Genomic DNA, 13,204 nt, shown 5'->3' on the forward strand with positions numbered 1-13,204 from the left:
CAAATCTTCACTAGGTCCCTAACAACCCTTTAATTCCATTTATTTCACATTTCAACCCCCCTAATTTATAAATTTTACAATTTAATCCATAATAAGCATTTTTATCAAAAAATAACTTAATAAAATATGATAATCTATAAACAAATATTTATTTTTCATCATCAAACAACAAAAAAGCTTGAATACTCATCAATATCATTTCACAAAATCATCATCAAATTCGAAAATCAAAGCATGGGCTAGCTAGAATACAAAGCAACGATATCAAAAACGTAAAAATCATTAAAAACTGAACTCAAAACATATCTCAATCAAGACTTCAAAGTGCCGAACCTAAAAGCTTCAAAATGGAACAATATTTTTGTTTAATTTAATAACATTATTTACAAAGTTACTTTAATGCCATTAATGAAAACATTACAAAATCATATAATGGATGACCATTTATGTCATTATCCACTAACTATGGTCTAATCACATCATAAGAACCTCACGTTTAGTTAATCATAGCAAATAAACACTTAAACAATCAGTACGCCACTTTTGCATTTTACACGATTTAGTCCTTTTATCAAATTAAACATCCCAACAATAAAATTAAATCACAAAAGTTTTACACATACATGCTATCATGCTGTAAACACATAAAATAATATTAAAATAATTTTACAACTTTAGATTTGTGGTTTTAAAACCACTGTTCTGATTTAGCTAAAACCGGGTTTTAAAACCAATTAATCAAAAAATATGCAGTAGAGGCTGCTTCAGCCCAAAATGACTTTGGTAAACAAGCATTCAACAACATTCATTGAACCTGTTCCATGATTATTCTATTCATCTATTCTGCGACACCGTTTTGCTGTGGATTATGACGAACTGTCAGGTGTCTTACGATCCCTTCTGATTTGCACAATTCATTAAACTAACCAGAACAGAATTTCAAGCCATTATCTGTGTTGAGGTGTTTTATATGTTTTCTTGTCTACTTATCAATCATATTTTTCCAAGCCTTAAACATAAAAAAACACATCACTTTTCTACTTCAGGAAGATTGCCCAAATTTTTTTGGAAAAATCATCAATGATCGTCAGCATATAATTAACGCCACCCCTCGAAGATACTTTAGATGGTCCCCAAAGATCAGAATAAATATAATCTAGCCTTCCCTTTGTGTTATCTTAACTAAGGGATCCAAAACTGATATGTAAATCGGAGGCCTCTATCAAAGATAATCGATATTAGAACCCCATGCAGTCTAACAATTTTGGAAATGTACAACTTTGCTAGCTTCTACAGAGAATAATCTGTCCTAACTGGAAGGAAATGAGCAGACTTGGTCATCGATCCACTATAACCTAAAAAAATCCTTCTTAGTGGATGTCAAGGGCAACCCACTAATGAAATCTATAGTTTCTTGTTCTCATTTCCACAACGAAATCTTAATGGGTTGAAGCAAACCCAAAGGTAGTTGGTGCTCAGCTTTAACTTGCTGTCACACCAGATAACAAGAAACAAAATCAGTTACCTCACGTTTCAAATCGGGCCACCAATACAACTCTTAAAGGTCTCAATACATCTTTTTCCCATTGGGATGCATATCATAAGGGCTACTATGCGCTTCTCGCAAGATAGACTGTCACAACTGCATGCCATTCGGCACGCAAACCTGACCTCTGAAACAAAGAACACCTTCAGTATTCAACCCAAAATCAGAACCTCTACCCTCCTCAACCTGCTAAAGCCGAAGAACCAAAGAATCATTGAAGAACTGCTTATCCCGAATTTGATCAATCCAAGTCAACTTAACTTGCAACTCAGCTAAGAAACTACCATCCTCAAACAAAGTTAGGCGAGCAAACTTCGCCCTCAAATCAGACATCGATCTCTAACTAAGAGCATCAGCCACAACATTGACCTTACTAGGATCATACTCAATGACACATTTGTAGCCCTTAAGCAACTCAATCCATCTACATTGCCTAACATTCAACTCCTTCTGAGTAAGGAGGTACTTGAGACTCTTGTGATCAGTATAGATGATACACCTTTCACCATACAAATAATGCCTATAGATTTTCAGTGCGAAGACAACCACAATTAACTTAAGATCATGTGCGGGATAGTTGCCTTAATGTGGCTTAAGTTTTCTGGATGTATAAGCCATCACTTTACCCTATTGCATCAAAACACAACCTAAATGTAATTACTCGTTTTTCAGTGGTGACGGAACATTGGTTTTGGGACCATAAATTTTCATCATGTTGACTTGTAAATATTATTTATAGAATAATTACAGAGCCATTAGAGTCGTATTAAAATTTTTTTAAGAAATTTTAACATTTAGATAACTAATTAAAGAAAAAGGACTAAATTGTAAAAGATGCAAAACTTGGTAATTATTGCATTTAGATGATTTAATAGCTTAAATATCATAGAAGGAAGGACTTATGTAGCAATTAAACCTTAGTTATTAATTATGGACGACAATTGGAATAAAACCAATGAAATAATACATGTTTTAATGGAAAAATGGTAATTCAAATAAAAATTAAAACAAAATAATTAGAAAAAGATAGCATCTTCTTCTTCATTATTTTCATGGTTGGCCAAAAACACCTTAGGAGAGAAGCTTAAGCATTCGACCAGTTTGAGCGTTGCATGGGTAAGTTTTGAGTCTCGTTTTTAATGAATTATATGTTTTTGAGATCATTACAATTAGGTCCAACTAACTCGTACCTTCATTTTTGAATATGTTAAAAATTATAGAAGTTTCCATTGATGAATCTTTTTTTAACAATAATTATGTGTTTGAAGCTTTGATTGTAGTATTTGGTTGTTTGTGAAGTAATTTTTATTAGTTTTTTATTTAAGGATTAAATTGATAAAAAGTCAAAATTTCAAGGTTTGATGGTGATTTAGAGGTTTAAAGGGGATTTTTTAAGGGCTTGGATTATTCAGCTTTGAAATTTTAACTTGAGAAAATGATTAATTTGATGATTGTTAGGTTAAGGGACTAAGTTGCAAAAGTTGTAAAAGTTAGGGGAAATTTTGTAAAATTTGAAAATAAAAGGGTAAAAATTGTAGAATAAATCAGAATATGAAATATAAGCTAATAAAAGGAAAATTTTACATTTTAGATCAAGACCCTGTTGATTTACGTGGAAAAAAATTACAAAATAGTCCCTGAACTTCTACAACTATTACGATTCAGTCTAGGTGAGTTTGTACAGTTAAATTTTAGTATAATTTAAATATTAAATCATTTTTGGTTTGAAAATTTTTAATTGATTTGAAAGTAATGAATTGTGGTAAGTGGATTGTTTTGAGAATGAAATTGTATTAAATGTGGTTAAATGACAAATATGTGAGCCGATGAACGTAGGATAAGATACGATTGGCATGCCAATAGGTAATATTGTGCGTTGTACGGGATTGTTTGATGTTGAGATGATGATTATGAATTCATTCATGTTTACTGAATATAACGATGTTAAGTATTTGTTGCGAACTATCGCGTTATATTACAACATTTCAAGTGTGTTTCGGGGGCAAATTTAAAGCCTACGGGTGGGTGCCTAGGTGCGTCTCGGTTGGTTAGCTCATTTGAGTGATTTGTTTTGTTTGGTTGGTTAACCGTGCATCTTAATCTATTACAACATTCATCAGGTATAGATAATGATATATTGCAATTGATTGAATTAATTCACTCGAATACAAGTTTATGACTCACTTGTGATTTGGTTATGAATGGCAGGATTATGATTTATGACATTTCTGTATTATGTATTGATTAAGTTATTTCGGTTAGATTCATGGTTTTTGTTCGTCGAACTTACTAAGCTTCAACAAGCTTACTTGTGTGATTTGTATTTCTTAGAGATATCTTTTAGTTGGGATAGAAGACCAGATCAGCACTGAAGTCACACTATCCATCCAATTTTGGTAGTTTTTGAATGTTTATTTTGGATTATATGGCATGTAATAGGTTGTTATGTCTATGACCATGTTTGATATGTATATATTTATATAAAACATGTAACTAGTTCATATTTTGATCGATGTTGTCTTATAATGTGAAGATAGTTACATGGTTGCTAGGTTTGGTGGTGAATATAGTTCTTTTTGTAAAGTTGTGGTTAAGTTTTTGGTACGTATAGCTAGGAATAAAAATGGTACATATTGATCTTAACTTGGCAAGTTATAAGGTAAGGTTTTTAGCTTAAATGGATAAGATTGTATGTTTGAATGGTTGCATGGTTGATGATTTATATTGTTGTATAGGTGTGTATACTTGTGGTAGCATTGAGGGTAGATTGGTTAGGCACTTAAGATGGTTGATTTAACATGATTTGAACATGTTTAATGGCATTTTGAATCAGTCTAATGGCTAGTAAATGGATTGCTTAGTGTTCAAGAAAACTTGAAATGGTAAACTTGATGTTTAAGGTAAATTGTGGAGTACACGGCCTGGGACACGGGCTGTCACACAACCGTGTGACACACACGGCCTGGCTACACAACCGTGAGCCACTTATTATTTCAAGTCAGTGAGTTACACAGTCTAGCACACGGCCTGCGACATGACTGTGTGTCACAAGTTAGAGAGTTACACGATTTGGCACAAGGCCTGCGACACGACTGTGTGACCTAACTTAATGAATTACACAGTTTAAGACACGAGCTGGAGCACAGCCGTGTGACCCCTGTTTTCAAAGTTTTAATTTTTTTTCCAAAATTTCCAAATTGTTTCAAATTAGTCCCGAAATGTTTCTAAACTGTTTTTAGGGCCTCAGAGGCTCGGTTTAAGGCCCAAATGTATATTTTTTTTAGATTGGTAATGAGTTATAAATAATTAATGTTAAATGACTGTATTGTTCTAATTTGTACAGTAATACTCTATAACCTTAATCCGATGATGGAGATAGGTTAGAGGTGTTACACTAAACCCGTGTAAGATGTGTGGGATAGTTGCTTTACCGGATTCAGGTTGTACCAAAAAGGGTGTTTGAGTCAAAACAGACTTGAGCTTCTCAAAGCTCGATTGCTACTTATCGGCCCCTACAAAAGGTGTGTTCTTACGCAACAACTTAGTTAAGGGAGCTGTAATAAGAGAGAAGCCCTCCACAAATCTCCAATAGTAATTTGTTAAACCGAGAAAACTTCGGATCTTAAAAACATTCCTAGATTGTTTCCACTGAAAAACAACCCCAATCTTTTTATAGCCCACATGATTACCCTCGACAGAAACCACAAGCCTCAAAAAAGTGACTTCCTTCAACCAAAATTCACACTTGCTTAACTTGGCATAGAGTTTCTTCTCACACAGAATTCGCAAAACCACTCTAAAATGCTCATCATGATCAACCACAATTTTAGAGTACACCAAAATGTCGTCGATGAAAACCACGACAAATTGATCCAGATACAACTGAAAAATCTGATTCATAAGATTCATGAACGTAGTCAGAGCATTTGTCAAACCAAATGGCATGACAAGGAACTCGTAATGCTCATAACAAGTCCTAAAAGTAGTCTTATGCACACAAGCCTCCTTTATTTTCAACTGATGATACCCAGAACAGAGATCAATCTTCGAGAACATCGAAGCCCCATGGAACTGATCAAACAAATCATCAATACTTGGAAGTGGGTACTTATTCTTTTCTGTCAATTTATTCATCTGCCTGTAATCCACACACATTCTCATCGTCCCATCTTTCTTTTTAACAAAAAGATTTGAGGCTCTCCACGGAGACACACTAGGTCTGATGAACCCCCTATCGAGAAGTTCTTGAAGTTGTACTTTCAGTTCTTTCAACTCCTTTAGTGCCATACGGTAAGGAGCGATGTACATTGGAGCTGTCACAGACAATCCCTCAATTCTGACCTCAACCTCCCTATCCGGTGGTAACCTCATCAATTTCTAGGGACAAACGTCAGAGAATTCTTTAACTATCTGAATACTCTCAACAGAATACCCTACAATACTCATATCATGCACAGATGCTAGAAATGTTTCACACCCTTTCCGAACTAACTTTTCGGCTACCAGAGCAAATGTTACATTATAGAGGTAATCTTAATGCTTACCAACCATTACAATCTCCACATCATCCTCAGGTTTCAAAGTTACCCTCTTAGTCACACAATCCAAATTGACTCAATGCTCCATAAACCAGTCCATACCCAGAATCAGATCAAACTCCCCGAATGGTAACTCTATCAGATTAGTTGGAAACATAACAACTTGGATTTCTAACGGATACCTCCTATACATTTTAATGACTTGTACAGACTGACCTAATGGACTAATCACAGAAATCCACTAGAAGTATCCTCGGCAGGAATCTGAAAATTACCAGAAACCCCACTAACTATGTATGAATGCATGGATCCAACATCAATGAATGCAAAATAAGGAAAACAATGGATTAAAAAAGTACCGACTATTACATCGATGACATCTTTATCCTCGCGGAGTCTCGCTGCATACACTATTACAGGCTGTCTCACCTCAATCTGATTAGCACCTTTACCCGGTGCTCTTTGCCCACGACCCATACCACCATCCCCTAGGTGGTTGTTGAACTGCTCTTTGTGGTTAAACCAAACCTAGAGCGGGAGCTTGTAAACTCTAAATTGTATAGGGTTTTTCTAGTCGTTTCTCCCACCTTTTGACTTAAAAATAACATTAATCCTGAGAACTTGTTAATGAATTTAGTGGATTTTATTAAATCTCTATCACGGACATGAATTTATGAAATATGCAAATGTGTGCTTTATTATATGAATTTTGTGCATAAATTAAATCATTTTCATGTTATTTATTAATGTATTATGTTTTCAAAATACAGTGGGACCATAAGTTGATATAATATGGAGCTAAGTACAATTCTTGCATGGACATGAACAAATCCACCCTACTTGGACGACAAAACCATGGAAAATTGGGTCATAAGGATATTAATTTGACCCAGTTAAAGTGATGTTACAAGGTAGACATGCCTGGTTATTTATTGGGTCATAAAACCATCCAATAAGGGGGAGTCAAGCCCAAATTCGGCACAAGCTTGTGGCTGTCTAACAATTAACTTTGTGAAAATTATTTAGAGATCCCTACATTGTGAAAATCATTAAAAATTAGCAAATGAAGATTGCTCAAGAAACCGTCCACCCCATGGCTAAATTTAGCATGATTCCATGTTTAAATCAAGCAAGCAACTCACCCTCATTTCCACTTGTTATGGTCGGCTATTAATGAGAGAGAACCAAGGGATATTTGATGCCATTTTTAGTAAATTTAGCCACCAACCTCAAGTATAAATACTACATTCCTCTCAGCTTTTCATTCATCCCTACATCCCTCATTCAACAATCATTCTACATTTCTCATTCCTTTTTTTTTTCTCATCACATCCCTTAATCCCTAAAAATCATCAATCATTCATTCATTAATCATCCATTAATTTTTTACATTCTCTCATTTTTTCCTTTTTTTCCACACCTAGCACTTTAGCCAACAAAACTGTGATAAGGTTGTCTCTTGGTCGGTCACCTTGATTAGCCATTAGTAAAGGAGCGTTATAAGGATCAGAGGAAAACATCTTCATTTGGAGTTCGTGAGACTACTGATTTGAACAGATTTTATTCTTCCTTTACTTTGTTATTTTGATTTAATCATGTTTGCAATGTGTTTTATGATCTTGTCATCAACAATGGTAGTGTAAATCCATTGAGCTAGGATGATTACATTTATTTAATGAAGTTTGTTTTAATCATGTTTATAGAGTTTGTGCCTCAGTTGATCATGTTTTCAATTAAATTCAAGTATGTATTTCATTCATACGTGATTGGATGCATTTGAATTAGCTGAGTGATCTTGACCATATGACGGCTAATGGACATAATAATTGAAAAGTGCATGCTTAATTTAGACCTTGATCCAACTAAATTAAAGGTTCATAATAACTTTGACGAGCTCTATTATCTTGCATAGTTTTTAGATTTATGTGATTAAATTGTCTCAAACCTGATCCATCCCTGTTACTTCACATGAGTTCTAAGAAACCCTTACTTTAATATGGTCAGTAAAATGCATATTTCACTAAGTAAAAGATTCCGAAGGAACTTAATTTGGTTTCAATTTTTGTGTTTTTGCTGCTAAACTCATCTCATACATTTCATTTCATACTTTGCATTTAGATTAAATTACATTAGGGATCATCTTGCATTTAGATAGTTTAATTTAGCTTAAACATCATCACTCAAAATATGGTGTTTTTATCACCAAATTGTTAACTTTAATTTTACAATTAATTGATTAACATACATAGTTCTTATGGAGATGATAACTCTTTTACTTACTGTATTACTTGATAACGAATGTGTACACTTGCACAAACATAAGTGTTACAAGTTTTTAGCACCGTTTCCAGGGACTGTTGCCTTAATCATTTTTGTGAATTATTATTTTCAATTTGGTTTTTATTTTATTTTTATCTCACTTCTAACCTTACTAATTAATTCGTTATTCTTTTTTTTTTATGAATTATTTTTTAGGTGCTTGTGGGCATAGATCAAATTATAGATTTATTACCCGTAGAAGCTAAAATTGAGTGAACATTTAGGCAAAGAAGACATGAAAGATCAACTCAAAGACAAGTCGAGATGGGCCTTGGAAATTAAAATGATGGACAAGGAAATGGAGCCAATCATGTGCACAATCCCATCTTTATTGCTGATGATAGGGATCGTGCCATAAGACAGTACGCTATCCCACTCTTCAATGAATTAAATCTAGGAATTAGAAGACTAGAAATTGAGGCACCATAATTTGAATTGAAACCAGTGATGTTTTAAATGCTCCAAACGGTGGGCCAATTTAGTGGAATACCCACGGAAGATCCAGACATTCACCTTCGATTTTTCATGTAGGTGAATGATTCTTTTAACATAACTAGTGTGACTGAAGATGTATTAAGGTTGAAGTTTTTTACATACTCATTGCGAGATTGAGCACGAGCGCGGCTTAGTTTAGTGTCCCTAAGTCCAATATCTACATGGTAAGAATTAGCAGAATCGTTTTTTGTTAAGTATTTTCCACCAAGCAAAAACACTAATTTGCGAAATGAGATCACCACTTTTCAACAATTGGATGACGAATCTTGTACGAGGTATGGGAAATATTTAAGGAATTACTTTGTAAGTGTCCTCATCATGGGATTCCACATTGCATCCAGTTGGAGAAGTTTTATAATGGTCTCAGCTTACACACAAGATCGATGGTAGATGCTTCTACAAATGTGCTCTTTTGTCTAAGTCTTATAATGAGGCTTAAGAGGTCATTGAGAGGATTGCTAGTAACAACTATTAATGGCTAACAAATTGAGTAACTTCAGAAAAACGAGTAGCTAGAGTGCACGAAGTGGACGAGTTGCCATCACTCTCAGCTTAGGTATATTCTATTTCTTCAATGTTGAAATAGTTTACCACTAATGGTTTAAATGATTTTACAGCCCAACCATCGAGTCAATTTGAGGTTATTTCCTGCGTATATTATGGGGATGTCCATTCTTGTAAGACTTGTCCATCAAATCCCAAATTAGTATATTATGTAAGGAATCAACACCAAAATAGAAGTGGACAAGGACCATAGTCCAACTTCTACAATTCTTCATGGCGCAATCATCTAAACTTTTCTTGGAGTAATAAAGGAAATGGACCGAACAACAACTACATGCAGCATAAACCTAACCAATCCTAAAGGTTCAATCAACAAGCTTCAAAACCACCTCAAACCGAGCCATTTAATAGTTTGGAGAACTTGTTAAAGGCATACATGGCGAAGAACAACACCTTAATCCAAATGCAAGTAGCAACACTAAAAATTTGGAGAACTAAATGGGTCAGTTTGTTACGAAGCTTCATAACCAACCACAAGGAACCTTGTTGAGCGAAATAGAAAATCCAAGGAAATTGGGTAAGGAACATTGCAAGGTAGTAGCTTTATGACGTGGTAAGACTTTGGAGCCCAAGACAGTTTTGATTAGAGATAAACCTATTGAGAATAAGGGAAGTCAATCAACAGTTGAAACTCTTGCACCAACAGAGCCAGAACTTACAAAGTCTGATGAGGTAAAATCTAACCCAGCAAATTTTGAAAAGCTAACATCTTATTTGGATGCATATTTATCTCCTCAGAAAAGTTGTCTGATTCAACCCAAAGTTTCAACACCTCCGTATCCTTAGAAGATCCAACCTAATAAGTAGAAATAGAAGGTGTAATTCAAGAAGTTTTTGGATGTTCTAAAGCAACTGCACATTAACATCCCGTTGGTAGAGGATTTAAAGTAAATGCCCAATTACTTGAAGTTCATAAAGGACATTTTTTCAAATAAGAAAAGACTCAGTGAGTATAATATTGTCACTTTAACAAAGGAGTGTAGTGTGTTCTTACAGAACAAGCTACCTCTGAAACTGAAGAACCCTGGAAGTGTTACCATACCCTGTAATATAGGAGAATTTTACTATGGTAAAGTTTTGTGCGACTTAGGAGCAAGCATCAACTTGATGCTCAAACCTAATTTCAAACTATTGGGAATAGGTGAAGTAAGACCCACTATTGTGACACTCCAGTTGGCGGATCGATCTTTAGCATACCCAGAATGAAAGATTGAGGATGTTTTGTTAAGAGTTGATAAATTCATTTTTCTTATTGATTTTATTGTCTTAGATTTTGAAACAGATAAGGAAGTGTCGATCATCCTAGGGAGACCTTTCCTAACTAGGAGAAGAATGTTAATAAACGTGCAAAAATGTGAACTCACTATGGGAGTTCAAGATGATCAGGTAACGTTTAATGTTCTTAAAGTAATAAAATTTCCCGATCTGGTGAATTAATGTCCAGTGATAGAGGAGCTAGAAACCTTAGTTTCTATGGAATGGGAGAATAATTTTGAAGACCCATTGGAGAACACTTTAGGGTCTGAGCCATTGGAAGATGAAAAAGGTCATGAAAACATATCTTTATTGGAAGCCAATCCGAAGAGCTATACTCAACCAGCACGGTTTAAACCACTAAAATTGGAAGTTCAGAAGTTTGTGCAAGCGAAGTTGTCAATCAAAGAACCACCCAAACTCGAACTGAATGTATTTCCTTCCCATTTAAAATATGTTTAATTAGATAACTATTCTACTTTTCCTATGATTGTCTCAATAAAATTAACAGAACATCAAGAGGAGCAATTGATTGAAGTTTTAAAGAAATTTAAAAAGGCAATTAGTTGGACCATAGTTGATATTCGAGGTATAAACCCTTCTTTCTGTATGCATAAAACTATTTTAGAGGAGGGTGAGCGAGCTAGGATTGATGGGTAAAGGAGACTCAATCCTATCATGAAAGTGGTAGTTCAAAAGGAAGTGATCAAATGGTTAGATGCGGGAATTATCTACCTCATCTCAGATAGTTCATGGGTAAGTTCAGTATAGTGTGTACCCAAGAAGAGCAGAATTACAATTGTTGAGAATGAATGTAATGAGTTAATCCTAACGAGAACTATCACGGGTTGGAGAATCTGTATTGATTATAGGAAATTGAACAAAGCAACTCGAAAGGATAATTTTCTGTTGCCTTTTATGGATCAAATGTTAGGCCGACTTCTAGGTAACAAATATTACTATATCTTAGATGGATATTTGGGATACAACCAAATAGTTGTAGCCCCGGGAGACCAACATAAAATCAGTTTTACTTGTCTATAAGGTATGTTTGCTTTTAGGCAAATGTTTTTCGGTTTATGTAATGCACATGTCACATTTTAGCGATGCATGATGACAATATTTACTGATATGGTAGAAAATTTTGTTGAGGTTTTCATGGATGATTTTTCTATTTTTGGTAATACTTATGATGCTTGTTTGACTAATTTGGCTAAGGTACTAAAAAGATACGAGGAGAGAAATCTTGTCCTTAATTAGGAGAAATGTCATTTTATGGTTAAGGAGGGAATTGTCTTAGGACACAAAATTTCCAGAAATGAGATCGAAGTTGATAAAGAGAAAGTGGACGTAATTGAAAATTACCACCACCAGTTAGTATGAAAGGATTTTGAAGTATATTAAGCCATGCTAGTTTTTACCGAAGGTTTATAAAAGATTTTTCAAAAATTTCTAAACCTTTGTGTATGTTGTTAGAGAAAGATATTGTTTTTTATTTTAACAAAGCATGTTTAGAAGTTTTTGAAAAGTTGAAAAGTTAGTTAATCTCAACCCCAATAATTGTTACACCTGATTGGAAATCACCTTTTGAGTTAATGTGTGATGGGTGTCGAATCCACCAATATAAACCTACGCCTTAGTTTGCAAATTATGCAGTATATGGAGTAGGATCGATCCCTCAGAGACTGGTTTATTGTAAATTGTTGCTCGCTTGACCAGATTTATGTCGGGGCAGCTGTCGTGCCCAAGACGTTCGGGGGGATAAAAATTTGAAAACCTGAAATAAACAGAAAAATAACGTCAAAAGTAAAAGTTGAAAACAAAATAATAAAAACCGTGAAATAAATATTAAGAAAAATTAATTAGAATGAGCTCAGCTTTAGACATGAATTTTCCTCGTCTTTGAACCGATCCTCGAAATTGGATGAACTCCTCTTTTCCAATAAGCTAGTTATAGCTACCAAGGACGACTCGGACACCAACTCTTCCTTGTGTAAATTAGTTATGGAACGTCCAATAACTAATTCTTACCGATCGAACAACCACGAAACGTTCGTGATTTAGAACTCCGGCAGCTTTGCGTTCTAGAAGAGCCTAGCTCGAACCAATGCCATCAACCGCGTGGGACATTTAAATCCGGTTACTACTTCCCTTGACGGAACCAAACAGCAATCTCCACTTGGCACGCCAATGTGTTCACAGAAAACCGATTAGAAACGTTCCTTTCGGAATTCTAACTGTACATCTAACCATACTAAATCAAACGACGTCTTTTTTGACTTAGTGTTGATCTGACTTTATGAGTTGACAAAATCATACTCTTAATCCAGAGAAGTAATAAGTACTGGAATTTTAGGAGTTAAATGGCTCGGGTTCGTAACTCACAAGTTTTGACGAGGCTAATTTCGGCCTAAAGCTGAAAATGGGTTTAGTTGGCTAAGGTTTGGGGCATGTTGGTGTTTGATAAATTAAATAAGGTAGAAATAGT

The 13,204-nt window shown here is 34.7% G+C and overlaps 1 non-coding gene across 1 annotated transcript; it reads right to left on the bottom strand.

Moving 5' to 3' along the window:
- Positions 1–9,117: 9,117 nt before the first annotated feature.
- On the bottom strand, positions 9,118–9,223 carry LOC121220565 (small nucleolar RNA R71). The gene has a single exon (XR_005917782.1). It is a non-coding gene; the product is annotated as a small nucleolar RNA R71 (small nucleolar RNA).
- Between the last annotated feature and the right edge of the window lie 3,981 nt (positions 9,224–13,204).

The sequence above is a fragment of the Gossypium hirsutum genome, chromosome D08 (genome assembly GCF_007990345.1).
Source record: "Gossypium hirsutum isolate 1008001.06 chromosome D08, Gossypium_hirsutum_v2.1, whole genome shotgun sequence".
Lineage (NCBI taxonomy): Eukaryota > Viridiplantae > Streptophyta > Magnoliopsida > Malvales > Malvaceae > Gossypium > Gossypium hirsutum.